The following is a 24,286-nucleotide window of genomic DNA, read 5'->3' on the forward strand; positions in this document are numbered from 1 at the left end:
AGGGCCCCTGGCTGGGGTCTGCAGCCCCGCACACCCGGAGGCTGACTCCCTGGGCGCCCAGCAGCTGCCTCACACACGTAGCTTCCCTAGCGCTCTCCTCCCCAGCAGAGACGTGTGCAGCTGGTTGGGGCCTGCCCCTGCGTGCCTGGGCTCCCGCCCACAGCCCCAGCTCAGGGCAAGCAGCCCCTGAGCCAAGACCTGCAGGAGGCGCAGAGCGCCCCCACCTGGAAGCCGAGTGAACAGCTGGCGGGGAGGCGAGCCTCCTCGAGGGAAGAAGAGGCAGCCCAGCCTCGTTTGGCTCAAGCCCTACTTGGCTGGAGCCGAGTGCGCCTCCAGGACGGCAGAGCTCCAGCTCTGCTCAGAGGCCCGATCTGGCAGAGTTGCTGGCGCGAGGCTGCTCTGCCCTGGGCGAGCCTTGCCCAGACTTGCCTCGCTGCTAGGCTTCCTGCCCAGGAAGGAGCAGGCTGCGCGAGGCTGGGAGACGCCACTGGCGCCTTCCTGGCCTCAGCTCCGCTCCTGCCTTGCCTTTGCACCTAGGCCCCAGGCGTCCTTGGGGAGGGCTTAGGGGCCGGTGGCTTGCACACTGCCAAGGGATCCAGCAGGAAGAGCTCTGTGCGAGGGAAGGGAAGGGCCAGTGCAGGGCTCCTCCAGCGGTTGCTTGGCCGCCCAGACTCAGCGCCGCTCGGAGTGCCCAAGGCTCCCAGGGCCCCTGGCTTGGGTCTGCAGCCCCGCACACCCGGAGGCTGACTCCCTGGGCGCCCAGCAGCTGCCTCACACACGTAGCCTCCCTAACGCTCTCCTCCCCAGCAGAGACGTGTGCAGCTTGTTGGGGCCTGCCCCTGCGTGCCTGGGCTCCCGCCCACAGCCCCAGCTCAGGGCAAGCAGCCCCTGAGCCAAGACCTGCAGGAGGCGCAGAGCGCCCCCACCTGGAAGCCGAGTGAACAGCTGGCGGGGAGGCGAGCCTCCTCGAGGGAAGAAGAGGCAGCCCAGCCTCGTTTGGCTCAAGCCCTACTTGGCTGGAGCCGAGTGCGCCTCCAGGACGGCAGAGCTCCAGCTCTGCTCAGAGGCCCGTTCTGGCAGAGTTGCTGGCGCGAGGCTGCTCTGCCCTGGGCGAGCCTTGCCCAGACTTGCCTCGCTGCTAGGCTTCCTGCCCAGGAAGGAGCAGGCTGCGCGAGGCTGGGAGACGCCACTGGCGCCTTCCTGGCCTCAGCTCCGCTCCTGCCTTGCCTTTGCACCTAGGCCCCAGGCGTCCTTGCGGAGGGCTTAGGGGCCGGTGGCTTGCACACTGCCAAGGGCTCCAGCAGGAAGAGCTCTGTGCGAGGGAAGGGAAGGGCCAGTGCAGGGCTCCTCCAGCGGTTGCTTGGCCGCCCAGGCTCAGCGCCGCACGGAGTGCACCAGGCTCCCAGGGCCCCTGGCTGGGGTCTGCAGCCCCGCACACCCGGAGGCTGACTCCCTGGGAGTCCAGCAGCTGCCTCACACACGTAGCTTCCCTAGCGCTCTCCTCCCCAGCAGAGACGTGTGCAGCTAGTTGGGGCCTGCCCCTGCGTGCCTGGGCTCCCGCCCACAGCCCCAGCTCAGGGCAAGCAGCCCCTGAGCCAAGACCTGCAGGAGGCGCAGAGCGCCCCCACCTGGAAGCCGAGTGAACAGCTGGCGGGGAGGCGAGCCTCCTCGAGGGAAGAAGAGGCAGCCCAGCCTCGTTTGGCTCAAGCCCTACTTGGCTGGAGCCGAGTGCGCCTCCAGGACGGCAGAGCTCCAGCTCTGCTCAGAGGACCGTTCTGGCAGAGTTGCTGGCGCGAGGCTGCTCGGCCCTGGGCGAGCCTTGCCCAGACTTGCCTCGCTGCTAGGCTTCCTGCCCAGGAAGGAGCAGGCTGCGCGAGGCTGGGAGACGCCACTGGCGCCTTCCTGGCCTCAGCTCCGCTCCTGCCTTGCCTTTGCACCTAGGCCCCAGGCGTCCTTGGGGAGGGCTTAGGGGCCGGTGGCTTGCACACTGCCAAGGGCTCCAGCAGGAAGAGCTCTGTGCGAGGGAAGGGAAGGGCCAGTGCAGGGCTCCTCCAGCGGTTGCTTGGCCGCCCAGGCTCAGCGCCGCACGGAGTGCACCAGGCTCCCAGGGCCCCTGGCTGGGGTCTGCAGCCCCGCACACCCGGAGGCTGACTCCCTGGGCGCCCAGCAGCTGCCTCACACACGTAGCTTCCCTAGCGCTCTCCTCCCCAGCAGAGACGTGTGCAGCTGGTTGGGGCCTGCCCCTGCGTGCCTGGGCTCCTGCGCACAGCCCCAGCTCAGGGCAAGCAGCCCCTGAGCCAAGACCTGCAGGAGGCGCAGAGCGCCCCCACCTGGAAGCCGAGTGAACAGCTGGCGGGGAGGCGAGCCTCCTCGAGGGAAGAAGAGGCAGCCCAGCCTCGTTTGGCTCAAGCCCTACTTGGCTGGAGCCGAGTGCGCCTCCAGGACGGCAGAGCTCCAGCTCTGCTCAGAGGCCCGTTCTGGCAGAGTTGCTGGCGCGAGGCTGCTCTGCCCTGGGCGAGCCTTGCCCAGACTTGCCTCGCTGCTAGGCTTCCTGCCCAGGAAGGAGCAGGCTGCGCGAGGCTGGGAGACGCCACTGGCGCCTTCCTGGCCTCAGCTCCGCTCCTGCCTTGCCTTTGCACCTAGGCCCCAGGCGTCCTTGGGGAGGTCTTAGGGGCCGGTGGCTTGCACACTGCCAAGGGCTCCAGCAGGAAGAGCTCTGTGCGAGGGAAGGGAAGGGCCAGTGCAGGGCTCCTCCAGCGGTTGCTTGGCCGCCCAGGCTCAGCGCCGCACGGAGTGCACCAGGCTCCCAGGGCCCCTGGCTGGGGTCTGCAGCCCCGCACACCCGGAGGCTGACTCCCTGGGAGTCCAGCAGCTGCCTCACACACGTAGCTTTCCTAGCGCTCTCCTCCCCAGCAGAGACGTGTGCAGCTAGTTGGGGCCTGCCCCTGCGTGCCTGGGCTCCCGCCCACAGCCCCAGCTCAGGGCAAGCAGCCCCTGAGCCAAGACCTGCAGGAGGCGCAGAGCGCCCCCACCTGGAAGCCGAGTGAACACCTGGCGGGGAGGCGAGCCTCCTCGAGGGAAGAAGAGGCAGCACAGCCTCGTTTGGCTCAAGCCCTACTTGGCTGGAGCCGAGTGCGCCTCCAGGACGGCAGAGCTCCAGCTCTGCTCAGAGGCCCGTTCTGGCAGAGTTGCTGGCGCGAGGCTGCTCTGCCCTGGGCGAGCCTTGCCCAGACTTGCCTCGCTGCTAGGCTTCCTGCCCAGGAAGGAGCAGGCTGCGCGAGGCTGGGAGACGCCACTGGCGCCTTCCTGGCCTCAGCTCCGCTCCTGCCTTGCCTTTGCACCTAGGCCCCAGGCGTCCTTGGGGAGGGCTTAGGGGCCGGTGGCTTGCACACTGCCAAGGGCTCCAGCAGGAAGAGCTCTGTGCGAGGGAAGGGAAGGGCCAGTGCAGGGCTCCTCCAGCGGTTGCTTGGCCGCCCAGGCTCAGCGCCGCACGGAGTGCACCAGGCTCCCAGGGCCCCTGGCTGGGGTCTGCAGCCCCGCACACCCGGTGGCTGACTCCCTGGGCGCCCAGCAGCTGCCTCACACACGTAGCTTCCCTAGCGCTCTCCTCCCCAGCAGAGACGTGTGCAGCTGGTTGGGGCCTGCCCCTGCGTGCCTGGGCTCCCGCACACAGCCCCAGCTCAGGGCAAGCAGCCCCTGAGCCAAGACCTGCAGGAGGCGCAGAGCGCCCCCACCTGGAAGCCGAGTGAACAGCTGCGGGGAGGCGAGCCTCCTCGAGGGAAGAAGAGGCAGCCCAGCCTCGTTTGGCTCAAGCCCTACTTGGCTGGAGCCGAGTGCGCCTTCAGGACGGTAGAGCTCCAGCTCTGCTCAGAGGCCCGTTCTGGCAGAGTTGCTGGCCCGAGGCTGCTCTGCCCTGGGCGAGCCTTGCCCAGACTTGCCTCGCTGCTAGGCTTCCTGCCCTGGAAGGAGCAGGCTGCCCGAGGCTGGGAGACGCCACTGGCGCCTTCCTGGCCTCAGCTCCGCTCCTGCCTTGCCTTTGCACCTAGGCCCCAGGCGTCCTTGGGGAGGGCTTAGGGGCCGGTGGCTTGCACACTGCCAAGGGCTCCAGCAGGAAGAGCTCTGTGCGAGGGAAGGAAGGGCCAGTGCAGGTCTCCTCCAGCGGTTGCTTGGCCGCCCAGGCTCAGCGCCGCACGGAGTGCACCAGGCTCCCAGGGCCCCTGGCTGGAGTCTGCAGCCCCGCACACCCGGAGGCTGACTCCCTGGGCGCCCAGCAGCTGCCTCACACACGTAGCTTCCATAGCGCTCTCCTCCCCAGCAGAGACGTGTGCAGCTGGTTGGGGCCTGCCCCTGCGTGCCAGGGCTCCCGCCCACAGCCCCAGCTCAGGGCAAGAAGCCCCTGAGCCAAGACCTGCAGGAGGCGCAGAGCGCCCCCACCTGGAAGCCGAGTGAACAGCTGGCTGGAGGCGAGCCTCCTCGAGGGAAGAAGAGGCAGCCCAGCCTCGTTTGGCTCAAGCCCTACTTGGCTGGAGCCGAGTGCGCCTCCAGGACGGCAGAGCTCCAGCTCTGCTCAGAGGCCCGTTCTGGCAGAGTTGCTGGCGCGAGGCTGCTCTGCCCTGGGCGAGCCTTGCCCAGACTTGCCTCGCTGCTAGGCTTCCTGCCCAGGAAGGAGCAGGCTGCGCGGGGCTGGGAGACACCACTGGCGCCTTCCTGGCCTCAGCTCCGCTCCTGCCTTGCCTTTGCACCTTGGCCCCAGGCGTCCTTGGGGAGGGCTTAGGGGCCGGTGGCTTGCAGAGTGCCAAGGGCTCCAGCAGGAAGAGTTCTGTGCGAGGGAAGGGAAGGGCCAGTGCAGGGCTCCTCCAGCGGTTGCTGGGCCTCCCAGACTCAGCGCCGCACGGAGTGCCCCAGGCTCCCAGGGCCCTGGCTGGGTTCTGCAGCCCCGCACACCCAGAGGCTGACTCCCTGGGCGCCCAGCAGCTGCCTCACACAGGTAGCTTCCCTAGCGCTCTCCTCCCCAGGAGAGACGTGTGCAGCTGGTTGGGGCCTGCCCCTGCGTGTCTGGGCTCCCGCGCACAGCCCCAGCTCAGGGCAAGCAGCCCCTGAGCCAAGACCTGCAGGAGGCGAAGAGCGCCCCCAACTGGAAGCCGAGTGAACAGCTGGCGGGGAGGCGAGCCTCCTCGAGGGAAGAAGAGGCAGCACAGCCTCGTTTGGCTCAAGCCCTACTTGGCTGGAGCCGAGTGCCCCTCCAGGACGGCAGAGCTCCAGCTCTGCTAAGAGGCCCGTTCTGGCAGAGTTGCTGGCGCGAAGCTGCTCTGCCCTGGGCGAGCCTTGCCCAGACTTGCCTCGCTGCTAGGCTTCCTGCCCAGGAAGGAGCAGGCTGCGCGAGGCTGGGAGACGCCACTGGCGCCTTCCTGGCCTCAGCTCCGCTCCTGCCTTGCCTTTGCACCTGGGCCCCAGGCGTCCTTGGGGAGGGCTTAGGGGCCGGTGGCTTGCACACTGCCAAGGGCTCCAGCAGGAAGAGCTCTGTGCGAGGGAAGGGAAGGGCCAGTGCAGGGCTCCTCCATCGGTTGCTTGGCCGACCAGACTCAGCGTTGCACGGAGTGCCCCAGGCTCCCAGGGCCCTGGCTGGGGTCTGCAGCCCCGCACACCCGGAGGCTGACTCCCTGGGCGCCCAGCAGCTGCCTCACACACGTAGCTTCCCTAGCGCTCTCCTCCCCAGCAGAGACGTGTGCAGCTGGTTGGGGCCTGCCCCTGCGTGCCTGGGCTCCCGCGCACAGCCCCAGCTCAGGGCAAGCAGCCCCTGAGCCAAGACCTGCAGGAGGCGCAGAGCGCCCCCACCTGGAAGCTGAGTGAACAGCTGGCGGGGAGGCGAGCCTCCTCGAGGGAAGAAGAGGCAGCCCAGCCTCGTTTAGCTCAAGCCCTACTTGGCTGGAACCGAGTGCACCTCCAGGACGGCAGAGCTCCAGCTCTGCTCAGAGGCCCGTTCTGGCAGAGTTGCTGGCGCGAAGCTGCTCTGCCCTGGGCGAGCCTTGCCCAGACTTGCCTCGCTGCTAGGCTTCCTGCCCAGGAAGGAGCAGGCTGCGCGAGGCTGGGAGACGCCACTGGCGCCTTCCTGGCCTCAGCTCCGCTCCTGCCTTGCCTTTGCACCTAGGACCCAGGCGTCCTTGGGGAGGGCTTAGGGGCCGGTGGCTTGCAGAGTGCCAAGGGCTCCAGCAGGAAGAGCTCTGTGCGAGGGAAGGGAAGGGCCAGTGCAGGGCTCCTCCAGCGGTTGCTTGGGCGCCCAGGCTCAGCGCCGCACGGAGTGCCCCAGGCTCCCAGGGCCCTGGCTGGGGTCTGCAGCCCCGCACACCCGGAGTCTGACTCCCTGGGCGCCCAGCAGCTGCCTCACGCACGTAGCTTCCCTAGCGCTCTCCTCCCCAGCAGAGACGTGTGCAGCTGGTTGGGGCCTTCCCCTGGGTGCCTGGGCTCCCGCGCACAGCCCTAGCTCAGGGCAAGCAGCCCCTGAGCCAAGACCTGCAGGAGGCGCAGAGCGCCCCCACCTGGAAGCCGAGTGAACAGCTGGCGGGGAAGCGAGCCTCCTCGAGGGAAGAAGAGGCAGCCCAGCCACGTTTGGCTCAAGCCCTACTTGGCTGGAGCCGAGTGCGCCTCCAGGACGGCAGAGCTCCAGCTCTGCTCACAGGCCCGTTCTGGCAGAGTTGCTGGCGCGAGGCTGCTCTGCCCTGGGCGAGCCTTGCCCAGACTTGCCTCGCTGCTAGGCTTCCTGCCCTGGAAGGAGCAGGCTGCGCGAGGCTGGGAGACGCCACTGGCGCCTTCCTGGCCTCAGCTCCGCTCCTGCCTGCCTTTGCACCTAGGCCCCAGGCGTCCTTGGGGAGGGCTTAGGTGCCGGTGGCTTGCACACTGCCAAGGACTCCAGCAGGAAGAGCTCTGTGCGAGGGAAGGAAGGGCCAGTGCAGGTCTCCTCCAGCGGTTGCTTGGCCGCCCAGGCTCAGCGCCGCACGGAGTGCACCAGGCTCCCAGGGCCCCTGGCTGGAGTCTGCAGCCCCGCACACCCGGAGGCTGACTCCCTGGGCGCCCAGCAGCTGCCTCACACACGTAGCTTCCCTAGCGCTCTCCTCCCCAGCAGAGACGTGTGCAGCTGGTTGGGGCCTGCCCCTGCGTGCCTGGGCTCCCGCCCACAGCCCCAGCTCAGGGCAAGCAGCCCCTGAGCCATGACCTGCATAAGGCGAAGAGCTCCCCCAACTGGAAGCCGAGTGAAAAGCTGGCGGGGAGGCGAGCCTCCTCGAGGGAAGAAGAGGCAGCACAGCGTCGTTTGGCTCAAGCCCTACTTGGCTGGAGCCGAGTTCGCCTCCAGGACGGCAGAGCTCCAGCTCTGCTCAGAGGCCCGTTCTGGCAGAGTTGCTGGCGCGAAGCTGCTCTGCCCTGGGCGAGCCTTGCCCAGACTTGCCTCGCTGCTAGGCTTCCTGCCCAGGAAGGAGCAGGCTGCGCGAGGCTGGGAGACGCCACTGGCGCCTTCCTGGCCTCAGCTCCGCTCCTGCCTTGCCTTTGCACCTAGGCCCCAGGCGTCCTTGGGGAGGGCTTAGGGGCCGGTGGCTTGCACACTGCCAAGGGCTCCAGCAGGAAGAGCTCTGTGCGAGGGAAGGGAAGGGCCAGTGCAGGGCTCCTCCAGCGGTTGCTTGGGCGCCCAGGCTCAGCGCCGCACGGAGTGCCCCAGGCTCCCAGGGCCCTGGCTGGGGTCTGCAGCCCCGCACACCCGGAGTCTGACTCCCTGGGCGCCCAGCAGCTGCCTCACACACGTAGCTTCCCTAGCGCTCTCCTCCCCAGCAGAGACGTGTGCAGCTGGTTGGGGCCTGCCCCTGCGTGCCTGGGCTCCTGCGCACAGCCCCAGCTCAGGGCAAGCAGCCCCTGAGCCAAGACCTGCAGGAGGCGCAGAGCGCCCCCACCTGGAAGCCGAGTGAACAGCTGGCGGGGATGAGAGCCTCCTCGAGGGAAGAAGAGGCCGCCCAGCCTCGTTTGGCTCAAGCCCTACTTGGCTGGAGCCGAGTGCGCCTCCAGGACGGCAGAGCTCCAGCTCTGCTCTGAGGCCCGTTCTGGCAGAGTTGCTGGCGCGAGGCTGCTCTGCCCTGGGCGAGCCTTGCCCAGACTTGCCTCGCTGCTAGGCTTCCTGCCCAGGAAGGAGCAGGCTGCGCGAGGCTGGGAGATGCCACTGGCGCCTTCCTGGCCTCAGCTCCACTCCTGCATTGCCTTTGCACCTAGGCCCCAGGCGTCCTTGGGGAGGGCTTAGGGGCCGGTGGCTTGCACACTGCCAAGGGCTCCAGCAGGAAGAGCTCTGTGCGAGGGAAGGGAAGGGCCAGTGCAGGGCTCCTCCAGCGGTTGCTTGGCCGCCCAGGCTCAGCGCCGCACGGAGTGCACCAGGCTCCCAGGGCCCCTGGCTGGGGTCTGCAGCCCCGCACACCCGGAGGCTGACTCCCTGGGCGCCCAGCAGCTGCCTCACGCACGTAGCTTCCCTAGCGCTCTCCTCCCCAGCAGAGACGTGTGCAGCTGGTTGGGGCCTTCCCCTGGGTGCCTGGGCTCCCGCGCACAGCCCTAGCTCAGGGCAAGCAGCCCCTGAGCCAAGACCTGCAGGAGGCGCAGAGCGCCCCCACCTGGAAGCCGAGTGAACAGCTGGCGGGGAAGCGAGCCTCCTCGAGGGAAGAAGAGGCAGCCCAGCCACGTTTGGCTCAAGCCCTACTTGGCTGGAGCCGAGTGCGCCTCCAGGACGGCAGAGCTCCAGCTCTGCTCACAGGCCCGTTCTGGCAGAGTTGCTGGCGCGAGGCTGCTCTGCCCTGGGCGAGCCTTGCCCAGACTTGCCTCGCTGCTAGGCTTCCTGCCCTGGAAGGAGCAGGCTGCGCGAGGCTGGGAGACGCCACTGGCGCCTTCCTGGCCTCAGCTCCGCTCCTGCCTGCCTTTGCACCTAGGCCCCAGGCGTCCTTGGGGAGGGCTTAGGTGCCGGTGGCTTGCACACTGCCAAGGACTCCAGCAGGAAGAGCTCTGTGCGAGGGAAGGAAGGGCCAGTGCAGGTCTCCTCCAGCGGTTGCTTGGCCGCCCAGGCTCAGCGCCGCACGGAGTGCACCAGGCTCCCAGGGCCCCTGGCTGGAGTCTGCAGCCCCGCACACCCGGAGGCTGACTCCCTGGGCGCCCAGCAGCTGCCTCACACACGTAGCTTCCATAGCGCTCTCCTCCCCAGCAGAGACGTGTGCAGCTGGTTGGGGCCTGCCCCTGCGTGCCTGGGCTCCCGCCCACAGCCCCAGCTCAGGGCAAGCAGCCCCTGAGCCAAGACCTGCAGGAGGGGCAGAGCGCCCCCACCTGGAAGCCGAGTGAACAGCTGGCGGGGAGGCGAGCCTCCTCGAGGGAAGAAGAGGCAGCCCAGCCTCGTTTGGCTCAAGCCCTACTTGGCTGGAGCCGAGTGCGCCTCCAGGACGGCAGAGCTCCAGCTCTGCTCAGAGGCCCGTTCTGGCAGAGTTGCTGGCGCGAGGCTGCTCTGCCCTGGGCGAGCCTTGCCCAGACTTGCCTCGCTGCTAGGCTTCCTGCCCAGGAAGGAGCAGGCTGCGCGAGGCTGGGAGACGCCACTGGCGCCTTCCTGGCCTCAGCTCCGCTCCTGCCTTGCCTTTGCACCTAGGCCCCAGGCGTCCTTGGGGAGGGCTTAGGGGCCGGTGGCTTGCAGAGTGCCAAGGGCTCCAGCAGGAAGAGCTCTGTGCGAGGGAAGGGAAGGGCCAGTGCAGGGCTCCTCCAGCGGTTGCTTGGGCGCCCAGGCTCAGCGCCGCCCGGAGTGCCCCAGGCTCCCAGGGCCCTGGCTGGGGTCTGCAGCCCCGCACACCCGGAGGCTGACTCCCTGGGCGCCCAGCAGCTGCCTCACACACGTAGCTTCCCTAGCGCTCTCCTCCCCAGCAGAGACGTGTGCAGCTGGTTGGGGCCTTCCCCTGGGTGCCTGGGCTCCCGCGCACAGCCCTAGCTCAGGGCAAGCAGCCCCTGAGCCAAGACCTGCAGGAGGCGCAGAGCGCCCCCACCTGGAAGCCGAGTGAACAGCTGGCGGGGAAGCGAGCCTCCTCGAGGGAAGAAGAGGCAGCCCAGCCACGTTTGGCTCAAGCCCTACTTGGCTGGAGCCGAGTGCGCCTCCAGGACGGCAGAGCTCCAGCTCTGCTCACAGGCCCGTTCTGGCAGAGTTGCTGGCGCGAGGCTGCTCTGCCCTGGGCGAGCCTTGCCCAGACTTGCCTCGCTGCTAGGCTTCCTGCCCTGGAAGGAGCAGGCTGCGCGAGGCTGGGAGACGCCACTGGCGCCTTCCTGGCCTCAGCTCCGCTCCTGCCTGCCTTTGCACCTAGGCCCCAGGCGTCCTTGGGGAGGGCTTAGGTGCCGGTGGCTTGCACACTGCCAAGGACTCCAGCAGGAAGAGCTCTGTGCGAGGGAAGGAAGGGCCAGTGCAGGTCTCCTCCAGCGGTTGCTTGGCCGCCCAGGCTCAGCGCCGCACGGAGTGCACCAGGCTCCCAGGGCCCCTGGCTGGAGTCTGCAGCCCCGCACACCCGGAGGCTGACTCCCTGGGCGCCCAGCAGCTGCCGCACACACGTAGCTTCCATAGCGCTCTCCTCCCCAGCAGAGACGTGTGCAGCTGGTTGGGGCCTGCCCCTGCGTGCCTGGGCTCCCGCCCACAGCCCCAGCTCAGGGCAAGCAGCCCCTGAGCCAAGACCTGCAGGAGGGGCAGAGCGCCCCCACCTGGAAGCCGAGTGAACAGCTGGCGGGGAGGCGAGCCTCCTCGAGGGAAGAAGAGGCAGCCCAGCCTCGTTTGGCTCAAGCCCTACTTGGCTGGAGCCGAGTGCGCCTCCAGGACGGCAGAGCTCCAGCTCTGCTCAGAGGCCCGTTCTGGCAGAGTTGCTGGCGCGAGGCTGCTCTGCCCTGGGCGAGCCTTGCCCAGACTTGCCTCGCTGCTAGGCTTCCTGCCCAGGAAGGAGCAGGCTGCGCGAGGCTGGGAGACGCCACTGGCGCCTTCCTGGCCTCAGCTCCGCTCCTGCCTTGCCTTTGCACCTAGGCCCCAGGCGTCCTTGGGGAGGGCTTAGGGGCCGGTGGCTTGTACACTGCCAAGGGCTCCAGCAGGAAGAGTTCTGTGCGAGGGAAGAGAAGGGCCAGTGCAGGGCTCCTCCAGCGGTTGCTTGGCCGCCCAGACTCAGCGCCGCACGGAGTGCCCCAGGCTCCCAGGGCCCTGGCTGGGTTCTGCAGCCCCGCACACCCGGAGGCTGACTCCCTGGGCGCCCAGCAGCTGCCTCACACACGTAGCTTCCCGAGCGCTCTCCTCCCCAGCAGAGACGTGTGCAGCTGGTTGGGGCCTGCCCCTGCGTGCCTGGGCTCCTGCACACAGCCCCAGCTCAGGGCAAGCAGCCCCTGAGCCATGACCTGCATAAGGCGAAGAGCTCCCCCAACTGGAAGCCGAGTGAAAAGCTGGCGGGGAGGCGAGCCTCCTCGAGGGAAGAAGAGGCAGCACAGCGTCGTTTGGCTCAAGCCCTACTTGGCTGGAGCCGAGTTCGCCTCCAGGACGGCAGAGCTCCAGCTCTGCTCAGAGGCCCGTTCTGGCAGAGTTGCTGGCGCGAAGCTGCTCTGCCCTGGGCGAGCCTTGCCCAGACTTGCCTCGCTGCTAGGCTTCCTGCCCAGGAAGGAGCAGGCTGCGCGAGGCTGGGAGACGCCACTGGCGCCTTCCTGGCCTCATCTCCGCTCCTGCCTTGCCTTTGCACCTAGGCCCCAGGCGTCCTTGGGGAGGGCTTAGGGGCCGGTGGCTTGCACACTGCCAAGGGCTCCAGCAGGAAGAGCTCTGTGCGAGGGAAGGGAAGGGCCAGTGCAGGGCTCCTCCAGCGGTTGCTTGGGCGCCCGGGCTCAGCGCCGCACGGAGTGCCCCAGGCTCCCAGGGCCCTGGCTGGGGTCTGCAGCCCCGCACACCCGGAGGCTGACTCCCTGGGCGCCCAGCAGCTGCCTCACACACGTAGCTTCCCTAGCGCTCTCCTCCCCAGCAGAGACGTGTGCAGCTGGTTGGGGCCTGCCCCTGCGTGCCTGGGCTCCTGCGCACAGCCCCAGCTCAGGGCAAGCAGCCCCTGAGCCAAGACCTGCAGGAGGCGCAGAGCGCCCCCACCTGGAAGCCGAGTGAACAGCTGGCGGGGATGAGAGCCTCCTCGAGGGAAGAGGAGGCCGCCCAGCCTCGTTTGGCTCAAGCCCTACTTGGCTGGAGCCGAGTGCGCCTCCAGGACGGCAGAGCTCCAGCTCTGCTCTGAGGCCCGTTCTGGCAGAGTTGCTGGCGCGAGGCTGCTCTGCCCTGGGCGAGCCTTGCCCAGACTTGCCTCGCTGCTAGGCTTCCTGCCCAGGAAGGAGCAGGCTGCGCGAGGCTGGGAGATGCCACTGGCGCCTTCCTGGCCTCAGCTCCACTCCTGCATTGCCTTTGCACCTAGGCCCCAGGCGTCCTTGGGGAGGGCTTAGGGGCCGGTGGCTTGCACACTGCCAAGGGCTCCAGCAGGAAGAGCTCTGTGCGAGGGAAGGGAAGGGCCAGTGCAGGGCTCCTCCAGCGGTTGCTTGGCCGCCCAGGCTCAGCGCCGCACGGAGTGCACCAGGCTCCCAGGGCCCCTGGCTGGGGTCTGCAGCCCCGCACACCCGGAGGCTGACTCCCTGGGCGCCCAGCAGCTGCCTCACGCACGTAGCTTCCCTAGCGCTCTCCTCCCCAGCAGAGACGTGTGCAGCTGGTTGGGGCCTTCCCCTGGGTGCCTGGGCTCCCGCGCACAGCCCTAGCTCAGGGCAAGCAGCCCCTGAGCCAAGACCTGCAGGAGGCGCAGAGCGCCCCCACCTGGAAGCCGAGTGAACAGCTGGCGGGGAAGCGAGCCTCCTCGAGGGAAGAAGAGGCAGCCCAGCCACGTTTGGCTCAAGCCCTACTTGGCTGGAGCCGAGTGCGCCTCCAGGACGGCAGAGCTCCAGCTCTGCTCACAGGCCCGTTCTGGCAGAGTTGCTGGCGCGAGGCTGCTCTGCCCTGGGCGAGCCTTGCCCAGACTTGCCTCGCTGCTAGGCTTCCTGCCCTGGAAGGAGCAGGCTGCGCGAGGCTGGGAGACGCCACTGGCGCCTTCCTGGCCTCAGCTCCGCTCCTGCCTGCCTTTGCACCTAGGCCCCAGGCGTCCTTGGGGAGGGCTTAGGTGCCGGTGGCTTGCACACTGCCAAGGACTCCAGCAGGAAGAGCTCTGTGCGAGGGAAGGAAGGGCCAGTGCAGGTCTCCTCCAGCGGTTGCTTGGCCGCCCAGGCTCAGCGCCGCACGGAGTGCACCAGGCTCCCAGGGCCCCTGGCTGGAGTCTGCAGCCCCGCACACCCGGAGGCTGACTCCCTGGGCGCCCAGCAGCTGCCTCACACACGTAGCTTCCATAGCGCTCTCCTCCCCAGCAGAGACGTGTGCAGCTGGTTGGGGCCTGCCCCTGCGTGCCTGGGCTCCCGCCCACAGCCCCAGCTCAGGGCAAGCAGCCCCTGAGCCAAGACCTGCAGGAGGGGCAGAGCGCCCCCACCTGGAAGCCGAGTGAACAGCTGGCGGGGAGGCGAGCCTCCTCGAGGGAAGAAGAGGCAGCCCAGCCTCGTTTGGCTCAAGCCCTACTTGGCTGGAGCCGAGTGCGCCTCCAGGACGGCAGAGCTCCAGCTCTGCTCAGAGGCCCGTTCTGGCAGAGTTGCTGGCGCGAGGCTGCTCTGCCCTGGGCGAGCCTTGCCCAGACTTGCCTCGCTGCTAGGCTTCCTGCCCAGGAAGGAGCAGGCTGCGCGAGGCTGGGAGACGCCACTGGCGCCTTCCTGGCCTCAGCTCCGCTCCTGCCTTGCCTTTGCACCTAGGCCCCAGGCGTCCTTGGGGAGGGCTTAGGGGCCGGTGGCTTGCAGAGTGCCAAGGGCTCCAGCAGGAAGAGCTCTGTGCGAGGGAAGGGAAGGGCCAGTGCAGGGCTCCTCCAGCGGTTGCTTGGGCGCCCAGGCTCAGCGCCGCACGGAGTGCCCCAGGCTCCCAGGGCCCTGGCTGGGGTCTGCAGCCCCGCACACCCGGAGGCTGACTCCCTGGGCGCCCAGCAGCTGCCTCACACACGTAGCTTCCCTAGCGCTCTCCTCCCCAGCAGAGACGTGTGCAGCTGGTTGGGGCCTTCCCCTGGGTGCCTGGGCTCCCGCGCACAGCCCTAGCTCAGGGCAAGCAGCCCCTGAGCCAAGACCTGCAGGAGGCGCAGAGCGCCCCCACCTGGAAGCCGAGTGAACAGCTGGCGGGGAAGCAAGCCTCCTCGAGGGAAGAAGAGGCAGCCCAGCCACGTTTGGCTCAAGCCCTACTTGGCTGGAGCCGAGTGCGCCTCCAGGACGGCAGAGCTCCAGCTCTGCTCACAGGCCCGTTCTGACAGAGTTGCTGGCGCGAGGCTGCTCTGCCCTGGGCGAGCCTTGCCCAGACTTGCCTCGCTGCAAGGCTTCCTGCCCTGGAAGGAGCAGGCTGCGCGAGGCTGGGAGACGCCACTGGCACCTTCCTGGCCTCAGCTCCGCTCCTGCCTGCCTTTGCACCTAGGCCCCAGGCGTCCTTGGGGAGGGCTTAGGTGCCGGTGGCTTGCACACTGCCAAGGACTCCAGCAGGAAGAGCTCTGTGCGAGGGAAGGAAGGGCCAGTGCAGGTCTCCTCCAGCGGTTGCTTGGCCGCCCAGGCTCAGCGCCGCACGGAGTGCACCAGGCTCCCAGGGCCCCTGGCTGGAGTCTGCAGCCCCGCACACCCGGAGGCTGACTCCCTGGGCGCCCAGCAGCTGCCTCACACACGTAGCTTCCATAGCGCTCTCCTCCCCAGCAGAGACGTGTGCAGCTGGTTGGGGCCTGCCCCTGCGTGCCTGGGCTCCCGCCCACAGCCCCAGCTCAGGGCAAGCAGCCCCTGAGCCAAGACCTGCAGGAGGGGCAGAGCGCCCCCACCTGGAAGCCGAGTGAACAGCTGGCGGGGAGGCGAGCCTCCTCGAGGGAAGAAGAGGCAGCCCAGCCTCGTTTGGCTCAAGCCCTACTTGGCTGGAGCCGAGTGCGCCTCCAGGACGGCAGAGCTCCAGCTCTGCTCAGAGGCCCGTTCTGGCAGAGTTGCTGGCGCGAGGCTGCTCTGCCCTGGGCGAGCCTTGCCCAGACTTGCCTCGCTGCTAGGCTTCCTGCCCAGGAAGGAGCAGGCTGCGCGAGGCTGGGAGACGCCACTGGCGCCTTCCTGGCCTCAGCTCCGCTCCTGCCTTGCCTTTGCACCTAGGCCCCAGGCTTCCTTGGGGAGGGCTTAGGGGCCGGTGGCTTGCAGAGTGCCAAGGGCTCCAGCAGGAAGAGCTCTGTGCGAGGGAAGGGAAGGGCCAGTGCAGGGCTCCTCCAGCGGTTGCTTGGGCGCCCAGGCTCAGCGCCGCACGGAGTGCCCCAGGCTCCCAGGGCCCTGGCTGGGGTCTGCAGCCCCGCACACCCGGAGTCTGACTCCCTGGGCGCCCAGCAGCTGCCTCACACACGTAGCTTCCCTAGCGCTCTCCTCCCCAGCAGAGACGTGTGCAGCTGGTTGGGGCCTGCCCCTGCGTGCCTGGGCTCCTGCGCACAGCCCCAGCTCAGGGCAAGCAGCCCCTGAGCCAAGACCTGCAGGAGGCGCAGAGCGCCCCCACCTGGAAGCCGAGTGAACAGCTGGCGGGGAGGCGAGCCTCCTCGAGGGAAGAAGAGGCAGCCCAGCCTCGTTTGGCTCAAGCCCTACTTGGCTGGAGCCGAGTGCGCCTCCAGGACGGCAGAGCTCCAGCTCTGCTCAGAGGCCCGTTCTGGCAGAGTTGCTGGCGCGAGGCTGCTCTGCCCTGGGCGAGCCTTGCCCAGACTTGCCTCGCTGCTAGGCTTCCTGCCCAGGAAGGAGCAGGCTGCGCGAGGCTGGGAGACGCCACTGGCGCCTTCCTGGCCTCAGCTCCGCTCCTGCCTTGCCTTTGCACCTAGGCCCCAGGCGTCCTTGGGGAGGGCTTAGGGGCCGGTGGCTTGCAGAGTGCCAAGGGCTCCAGCAGGAAGAGTTCTGTGCGAGGGAAGAGAAGGGCCAGTGCAGGGCTCCTCCAGCGGTTGCTTGGCCGCCCAGACTCAGCGCCGCACGGAGTGCCCCAGGCTCCCAGGGCCCTGGCTGGGTTCTGCAGCCCCGCACACCCGGAGGCTGACTCCCTGGGCGCCCAGCAGCTGCCTCACACACGTAGCTTCCCTAGCGCTCTCCTCCCCAGCAGAGACGTGTGCAGCTGGTTGGGGCCTGCCCCTGCGTGCCTGGGCTCCTGCACACAGCCCCAGCTCAGGGCAAGCAGCCCCTGAGCCATGACCTGCATAAGGCGAAGAGCTCCCCCAACTGGAAGCCGAGTGAAAAGCTGGCGGGGAGGCGAGCCTCCTCGAGGGAAGAAGAGGCAGCACAGCGTCGTTTGGCTCAAGCCCTACTTGGCTGGAGCCGAGTTCGCCTCCAGGACGGCAGAGCTCCAGCTCTGCTCAGAGGCCCGTTCTGGCAGAGTTGCTGGCGCGAAGCTGCTCTGCCCTGGGCGAGCCTTGCCCCGACTTGCCTCGCTGCTAGGCTTCCTGCCCAGGAAGGAGCAGGCTGCGCGAGGCTGGGAGACGCCACTGGCGCCTTCCTGGCCTCAGCTCCGCTCCTGCCTTGCCTTTGCACCTAGGCCCCAGGCGTCCTTGGGGAGGGCTTAGGGGCCGGTGGCTTGCACACTGCCAAGGGCTCCAGCAGGAAGAGCTCTGTGCGAGGGAAGGGAAGGGCCAGTGCAGGGCTCCTCCAGCGGTTGCTTGGCCGCCTAGGCTCAGCGCCGCACGGAGTGCCCCAGGCTCCCAGGGCCCTGGCTGGGGTCTGCAGCCCCGCACACCCGGAGGCTGACTCCCTGGGCGCCCAGCAGCTGCCTCACACACGTAGCTTCCCTAGCGCTCTCCTCCCCAGCACAGAAGTGTGCAGCTGGTTGGGGCCTGCCCCTGCGTGCCTGGGCTCCTGCGCACAGCCCCAGCTCAGGGCAAGCAGCCCCTGAGCCAAGACCTGCAGGAGGCGAAGAGCGCCCCCAACTGGAGGCCGAGTGAACAGCTGGCGGGGAGGCGAGCCTCCTCGAGGGAAGAAGAGGCAGCCCAGCCTCGTTTGGCTGCCCTACTTGGCTGGAGCCGAGAGCGCCTCCAGGACGGCAGAGCTACAGCTCTGCTCAGAGGCCCGTTCTGGCAGAGTTGCTGGCGTGAGGCTGCTCTGCCCTGGGCGAGCCTTGCCCAGACTTGCCTCGCTGCTAGGCTTCCTGCCCAGGAAGGAGCAGGCTGCGCGAGGCTGGGAGACGCCACTGGCGCCTTCCTGGCCTCAGCTCCGCTCCTGCCTTGCCTTTGCACCTTGGCCCCAGGCGTCCTTGGGGAGGGCTTAGGGGCCGGTGGCTTGCACACTGCCAAGGGCTCCAGCAGGAAGAGCTCTGTGCGAGGGAAGGGAAGGGCCAGTGCAGGGCTCCTCCAGCGGTTGCTTGGCCGCCCAGGCTCAGCGCCGCACGGAGTGCACCAGGCTCCCAGGGCCCCTGGCTGGGGTCTGCAGCCCCGCACACCCGGAGGCTGACTCCCTGGGCGCCCAGCAGCTGCCTCACGCACGTAGCTTCCCTAGCGCTCTCCTCCCCAGAGAGACGTGTGCAGCTGGTTGGGGCCTGCCCCTGGGTGCCTGGGCTCCGGCGCACAGCCCCAGCTCAGGGCAAGCAGCCCCTGAGCCAAGACCTGCAGGAGTCGCAGAGCGCCCCCACCTGGAAGCCGAGTGAACAGCTGGCGGGGAAGCGAGCCTCCTCGAGGGAAGAAGAGGCAGCCCAGCCACGTTTGGCTCAAGCCCTACTTGGCTGGAGCCGAGTGCGCCTCCAGGACGGCAGAGCTCCAGCTCTGCTCAGAGGCCCGTTCTGGCAGAGTTGCTGGCGCGAGGCTGCTCTGCCCTGGGCGAGCCTTGCCCAGACTTGCCTCGCTGCTAGGCTTCCTGCCCTGGAAGGAGCAGGCTGCGCGAGGCTGGGAGACGCCACTGGCGCCTTCCTGGCCTCAGCTCCGCTCCTGTCTGCCTTTGCACCTAGGCCCCAGGCGTCCTTGGGGAGGGCTTAGGTGCCGGTGGCTTGCACACTGCCAAGGACTCCAGCAGGAAGAGCTCTGTGCGAGGGAAGGAAGGGCCAGTGCAGGTCTCCTCCAGCGGTTGCTTGGCCGCCCAGGCTCAGCGCCGCACGGAGTGCACCAGGCTCCCAGGGCCCCTGGCTGGAGTCTGCAGCCCCGCACACCCGGAGGCTGACTCCCTGGGCGCCCAGCAGCTGCCTCACACACGTAGCTTCCATAGCGCTCTCCTCCCCAGCAGAGACGTGTGCAGCTGGTTGGGGCCTGCCCCTGCATGCCTGGGCTCCCGCCCACAGCCCCAGCTCAGGGCAAGCAGCCCCTGAGCCAAGACCTGCAGGAGGCGCAGAGCGCCCCCACCTGGAAGCCGAGTGAACAGCTGGCGGGGATGCGAGCCTCCTCGAGGGAAGAAGAGGCCGCCCAGCCTCGTTTGGCTCAAGCCCTACTTGGCTGGAGCCGAGTGCGCCTCCAGGACGGCAGAGCTCCAGCTCTGCTCTGAGGCCCGTTCTGGCAGAGTTGCTGGCGCGAGGCTGCTCTGCCCTGGGCGAGCCTTGCCCAGACTTGCCTCGCTGCTAGGCTTCCTGCCCAGGAAGGAGCAGGCTGCGCGAGGCTGGGAGATGCCACTGGCGCCTTCCTGGCCTCAGCTCCACTCCTGCATTGCCTTTGCACCTAGGCCCCAGGCGTCCTTGGGGAGGGCTTAGGGGCCGGTGGCTTGCACACTGCCAAGGGCTCCAGCAGGAAGAGCTCTGTGCGAGGGAAGGGAAGGGCCAGTGCAGGGCTCCTCCAGCGGTTACTTGGCCGCCCAGGCTCAGCGCCGTTCGGTGTGCCCCAGGCTCCCAGGGCCCCTGGCTTGGGTCTGCAGCCCCGCACACCCAGAGGCTGACTCCCTGGGCGCCCAGCAGCTGCCTCACACACGTAGCTTCCATAGCGCTCTCCTCCCCAGCAGAGACGTGTGCAGCTGGTTGGGGCCTGCCCCTGCGTGCCTGGGCTCCCGCCCACAGCCCCAGCTCAGGGCAAGCAGCCCCTGAGCCAAGACCTGCAGGAGGGGCAGAGCGCCCCCACCTGGAAGCCGAGTGAACAGCTGGCGGGGAGGCGAGCCTCCTCGAGGGAAGAAGAGGCAGCCCAGCCTCGTTTGGCTCAAGCCCTACTTGGCTGGAGCCGAGTGCGCCTCCAGGACGGCAGAGCTCCAGCTCTGCTCAGAGGCCCGTTCTGGCAGAGTTGCTGGCGCGAGGCTGCTCTGCCCTGGGCGAGCCTTGCCCAGACTTGCCTCGCTGCTAGGCTTCCTGCCCAGGAAGGAGCAGGCTGCGCGAGGCTGGGAGACGCCACTGGCGCCTTCCTGGCCTCAGCTCCGCTCCTGCCTTGCCTTTGCACCTAGGCCCCAGGCGTCCTTGGGGAGGGCTTAGGGGCCGGTGGCTTGCAGAGTGCCAAGGGCTCCAGCAGGAAGAGCTCTGTGCGAGGGAAGGGAAGGGCCAGTGCAGGGCTCCTCCAGCGGTTGCTTGGGCGCCCAGGCTCAGCGCCGCACGGAGTGCCCCAGGCTCCCAGGGCCCTGGCTGGGGTCTGCAGCCCCGCACACCCGGAGTCTGACTCCCTGGGCGCCCAGCAGCTGCCTCACACACGTAGCTTCCCTAGCGCTCTCCTCCCCAGCAGAGACGTGTGCAGCTGGTTGGGGCCTGCCCCTGCGTGCCTGGGCTCCTGCGCACAGCCCCAGCTCAGGGCAAGCAGCCCCTGAGCGAAGACCTGCAGGAGGCGCAGAGCGCCCCCACCTGGAAGCCGAGTGAACAGCTGGCGGGGATGCGAGCCTCCTCGAGGGAAGAAGAGGCCGCCCAGCCTCGTTTGGCTCAAGCCCTACTTGGCTGGAGCCGAGTGCGCCTCCAGGACGGCAGAGCTCCAGCTCTGCTCTGAGGCCCGTTCTGGCAGAGTTGCTGGCGCGAGGCTGCTCTGCCCTGGGCGAGCCTTGCCCAGACTTGCCTCGCTGCTAGGCTTCCTGCCCAGGAAGGAGCAGGCTGCGCGAGGCTGGGAGATGCCACTGGCGCCTTCCTGGCCTCAGCTCCACTCCTGCATTGCCTTTGCACCTAGGCCCCAGGCGTCCTTGGGGAGGGCTTAGGGGCCGGTGGCTTGCACACTGCCAAGGGCTCCAGCAGGAAGAGCTCTGTGCGAGGGAAGGGAAGGGCCAGTGCAGGGCTCCTCCAGCGGTTACTTGGCCGCCCAGGCTCAGCGCCGTTCGGAGTGCCCCAGGCTCCCAGGGCCCCTGGCTTGGGTCTGCAGCCCCGCACACCCAGAGGCTGACTCCCTGGGCGACCAGCAGCTGCCTCACACACGTAGCTTCCCTAGCGCTCTCCTCCCCAGCAGAGAAGTGTGCAGCTGGTTGGGGCCTGCCCCTGCGTGCCTGGGCTCCCGCGCACAGCCCCAGCTCAGGGCAAGCAGCCCCTGAGCCAAGACCTGCAGGAGGGGCAGAGCGCCCCCACCTGGAAGCCGAGTGAACAGCTGGCGGGGAGGCGAGCCTCCTCGAGGGAAGAAGAGGCAGCCCAGCCTCGTTTGGCTCAAGCCCTACTTGGCTGGAGCCGAGTGCGCCTCCAGGACGGCAGAGCTCCAGCTCTGCTCAGAGGCCCGTTCTGGCAGAGTTGCTGGCGCGAGGCTGCTCTGCCCTGGGCGAGCCTTGCCCAGACTTGCCTCGCTGCTAGGCTTCCTGCCCAGGAAGGAGCAGGCTGCGCGAGGCTGGGAGACGCCACTGGCGCCTTCCTGGCCTCAGCTCCGCTCCTGCCTTGCCTTTGCACCTAGGCCCCAGGCGTCCTTGGGGAGGGCTTAGGGGCCGGTGGCTTGCAGAGTGCCAAGGGCTCCAGCAGGAAGAGTTATGTGCGAGGGAAGAGAAGGGCCAGTGCAGGGCTCCTCCAGCGGTTGCTTGGCCGCCCAGACTCAGCGCCGCACGGAGTGCCCCAGGCTCCCAGGGCCCTGGCTGGGTTCTGCAGCCCCGCACACCCGGAGGCTGACTCCCTGGGCGCCCAGCAGCTGCCTCACACACGTAGCTTCCCTAGCGCTCTCCTCCCCAGCAGAGACGTGTGCAGCTGGTTGGGGCCTGCCCCTGCGTGCCTGGGCTCCTGCACACAGCCCCAGCTCAGGGCAAGCAGCCCCTGAGCCATGACCTGCATAAGGCGAAGAGCTCCCCCAACTGGAAGCCGAGTGAAAAGCTGGCGGGGAGGCGAGCCTCCTCGAGGGAAGAAGAGGCAGCACAGCGTCGTTTGGCTCAAGCCCTACTTGGCTGGAGCCGAGTGCGCCTCCAGGACGGCAGAGCTCCAGCTCTGCTCAGAGGCCCGTTCTGGCAGAGTTGCTGGCGCGAAGCTGCTCTGCCCTGGGCGAGCCTTGCCCAGACTTGCCTCGCTGCTAGGCTTCCTGCCCAGGGAGGAGCAGGCTGCGCGAGGCTGGGAGACGCCACTGGCGCCTTCCTGGCCTCAGCTCCGCTCCTGCCTTGCCTTTGCACCTAGGCCCCAGGCGTCCTTGGGGAGGGCTTAGGGGCCGGTGGCTTGCACACTGCCAAGGGCTCCAGCAGGAAGAGCTCTGTGCGAGGGAAGGGAAGGGCCAGTGCAGGGCTCCTCCAGCGGTTGCTTGGCCGCCTAGGCTCAGCGCCGCACGGAGTGCCCCAGGCTCCCAGGGCCCTGGCTGGGGTCTGCAGCCCCGCACACCCGGAGGCTGACTCCCTGGGCGCCCAGCAGCTGCCTCACACACGTAGCTTCCCTAGCGCTCTCCTCCCCAGCACAGAAGTGTGCAGCTGGTTGGGGCCTGCCCCTGCGTGCCTGGGCTCCTGCGCACAGCCCCAGCTCAGGGCAAGCAGCCCCTGAGCCAAGACCTGCAGGAGGCGAAGAGCGCCCCCAACTGGAGCCCGAGTGAACAGCTGGCGGGGAGGCGAGCCTCCTCGAGGGAAGAAGAGGCAGCCCAGCCTCGTTTGGCTGCCCTACTTGGCTGGAGCCGAGAGCGCCTCCAGGACGGCAGAGCTCCAGCTCTGCTCAGAGGCCCGTTCTGGCAGAGTTGCTGGCGTGAGGCTACTCTGCCCTGGGCGAGCCTTGCCCAGACTTGCCTCGCTGCTAGGCTTCCTGCCCAGGAAGGAGCAGGCTGCGCGAGGCTGGGAGACGCCACTGGCGCCTTCCTGGCCTCAGCTCCGCTCCTGCCTTGCCTTTGCACCTTGGCCCCAGGCGTCCTTGGGGAGGGCTTAGGGGCCGGTGGCTTGCACACTGCCAAGGGCTCCAGCAGGAAGAGCTCTGTGCAAGGGAAGGGAAGGGCCAGTGCAGGGCTCCTCCAGCGGTTGCTTGGCCGCCCAGGCTCAGCGCCGCACGGAGTGCACCAGGCTCCCAGGGCCCCTGGCTGGGGTCTGCAGCCCCGCACACCCGGAGGCTGACTCCCTGGGCGCCCAGCAGCTGCCTCACGCACGTAGCTTCCCTAGCGCTCTCCTCCCCAGAGAGACGTGTGCAGCTGGTTGGGGCCTGCCCCTGGGTGCCTGGGCTCCCGCGCACAGCCCCAGCTCAGGGCAAGCAGCCCCTGAGCCAAGACCTGCAGGAGTCGCAGAGCGCCCCCACCTGGAAGCCGAGGGAACAGCTGGCGGGGAAGCGAGCCTCCTCGAGGGAAGAAGAGGCAGCCCAGCCACGTTTGGCTCAAGCCCTACTTGGCTGGAGCCGAGTGCGCCTCCAGGACGGCAGAGCTCCAGCTCTGCTCAGAGGCCCGTTCTGGCAGAGTTGCTGGCGCGAGGCTGCTCTGCCCTGGGCGAGCCTTGCCCAGACGTGCCTCGCTGCTAGGCTTCCTGCCCTGGAAGGAGCAGGCTGCGCGAGGCTGGGAGACGCCACTGGCGCCTTCCTGGCCTCAGCTCCGCTCCTGTCTGCCTTTGCACCTAGGCCCCAGGCGTCCTTGGGGAGGGCTTAGGTGCCGGTGGCTTGCACACTGCCAAGGACTCCAGCAGGAAGAGCTCTGTGCGAGGGAAGGAAGGGCCAGTGCAGGTCTCCTCCAGCGGTTGCTTGGCCGCCCAGGCTCAGCGCCGCACGGAGTGCACCAGGCTCCCAGGGCCCCTGGCTGGAGTCTGCAGCCCCGCACACCCGGAGGCTGACTCCCTGGGCGCCCAGCAGCTGCCTCACACACGTAGCTTCCATAGCGCTCTCCTCCCCAGCAGAGACGTGTGCAGCTGGTTGGGGCCTGCCCCTGCATGCCTGGGCTCCCGCCCACAGCCCCAGCTCAGGGCAAGCAGCCCCTGAGCCAAGACCTGCAGGAGGCGCAGAGCGCCCCCACCTGGAAGCCGAGTGAACAGCTGGCGGGGAGGCGAGCCTCCTCGAGGGAAGAAGAGGCAGCCCAGCCTCGTTTGGCTCAAGCCCTACTTGGCTGGAGCCGAGTGCGCCTCCAGGACGGCAGAGCTCCAGCTCTGCTCAGACTCCCGTTCTGGCAGAGTTGCTGGCGCGAGGCTTCTCTGCCCTGGGCGAGCCTTGCCCAGACTTGCCTCGCTGCTAGGCTTCCTGCCCAGGAAGGAGCAGGCTGCGCGAGGCTGGGAGACGCCACTGGCGCCTTCCTGGCCTCAGCTCCGCTCCTGCCTTGCCTTTGCACCTAGGCCCCAGGCGTCCTTGGGGAGGGCTTAGGGGCCGGTGGCTTGCAGAGTGCCAACGGCTCCAGCAGGAAGAGTTCTGTGCGACGGAAGAGAAGGGCCAGTGCAGGGCTCCTCCAGCGGTTGCTTGGCCGCCCAGGCTCAGCGCCGCACGGAGTGCCCCAGGCTCCCAGGGCCCCTGGCTGGGGTCTGCAGCCCCGCACACCCGGAGGCTGACTCCCTGGGCGCCCAGCAGCTGCCTCACACACGTAGCTTCCCTAGCGCTCTCCTCCCCAGCAGAGACGTGTGCAGCTGGTTGGGGCCTGCCCCTGCGTGCCTGGGCTCCCGCCCACAGCCCCAGCTCAGGGCAAGAAGCCCCTGAGCCAAGACCTGCAGGAGGCGCAGAGCGCCCCCACCTGGAAGCCGAGTGAACAGCTGGCGGGGAGGCGAGCCTCCTCGAGGGAAGAAGAGGCAGCCCAGCCTCGTTTGGCTCAAGCCCTACTTGGCTGGAGCCGAGTGCGCCTCCAGGACGGCAGAGCTCCAGCTCTGCTCAGAGGCCCGTTCTGGCAGAGTTGCTGGCGCGAGGCTGCTGTGCCCTGGGCAAGCCTTGCCCAGTCTTGCCTCGCTGCTAGGCTTCCTGCCCAGGAAG

This window comes from Ovis canadensis, chromosome 19 (assembly GCF_042477335.2).
Source record: "Ovis canadensis isolate MfBH-ARS-UI-01 breed Bighorn chromosome 19, ARS-UI_OviCan_v2, whole genome shotgun sequence".
Classification (NCBI taxonomy): Eukaryota; Metazoa; Chordata; class Mammalia; order Artiodactyla; family Bovidae; genus Ovis; species Ovis canadensis.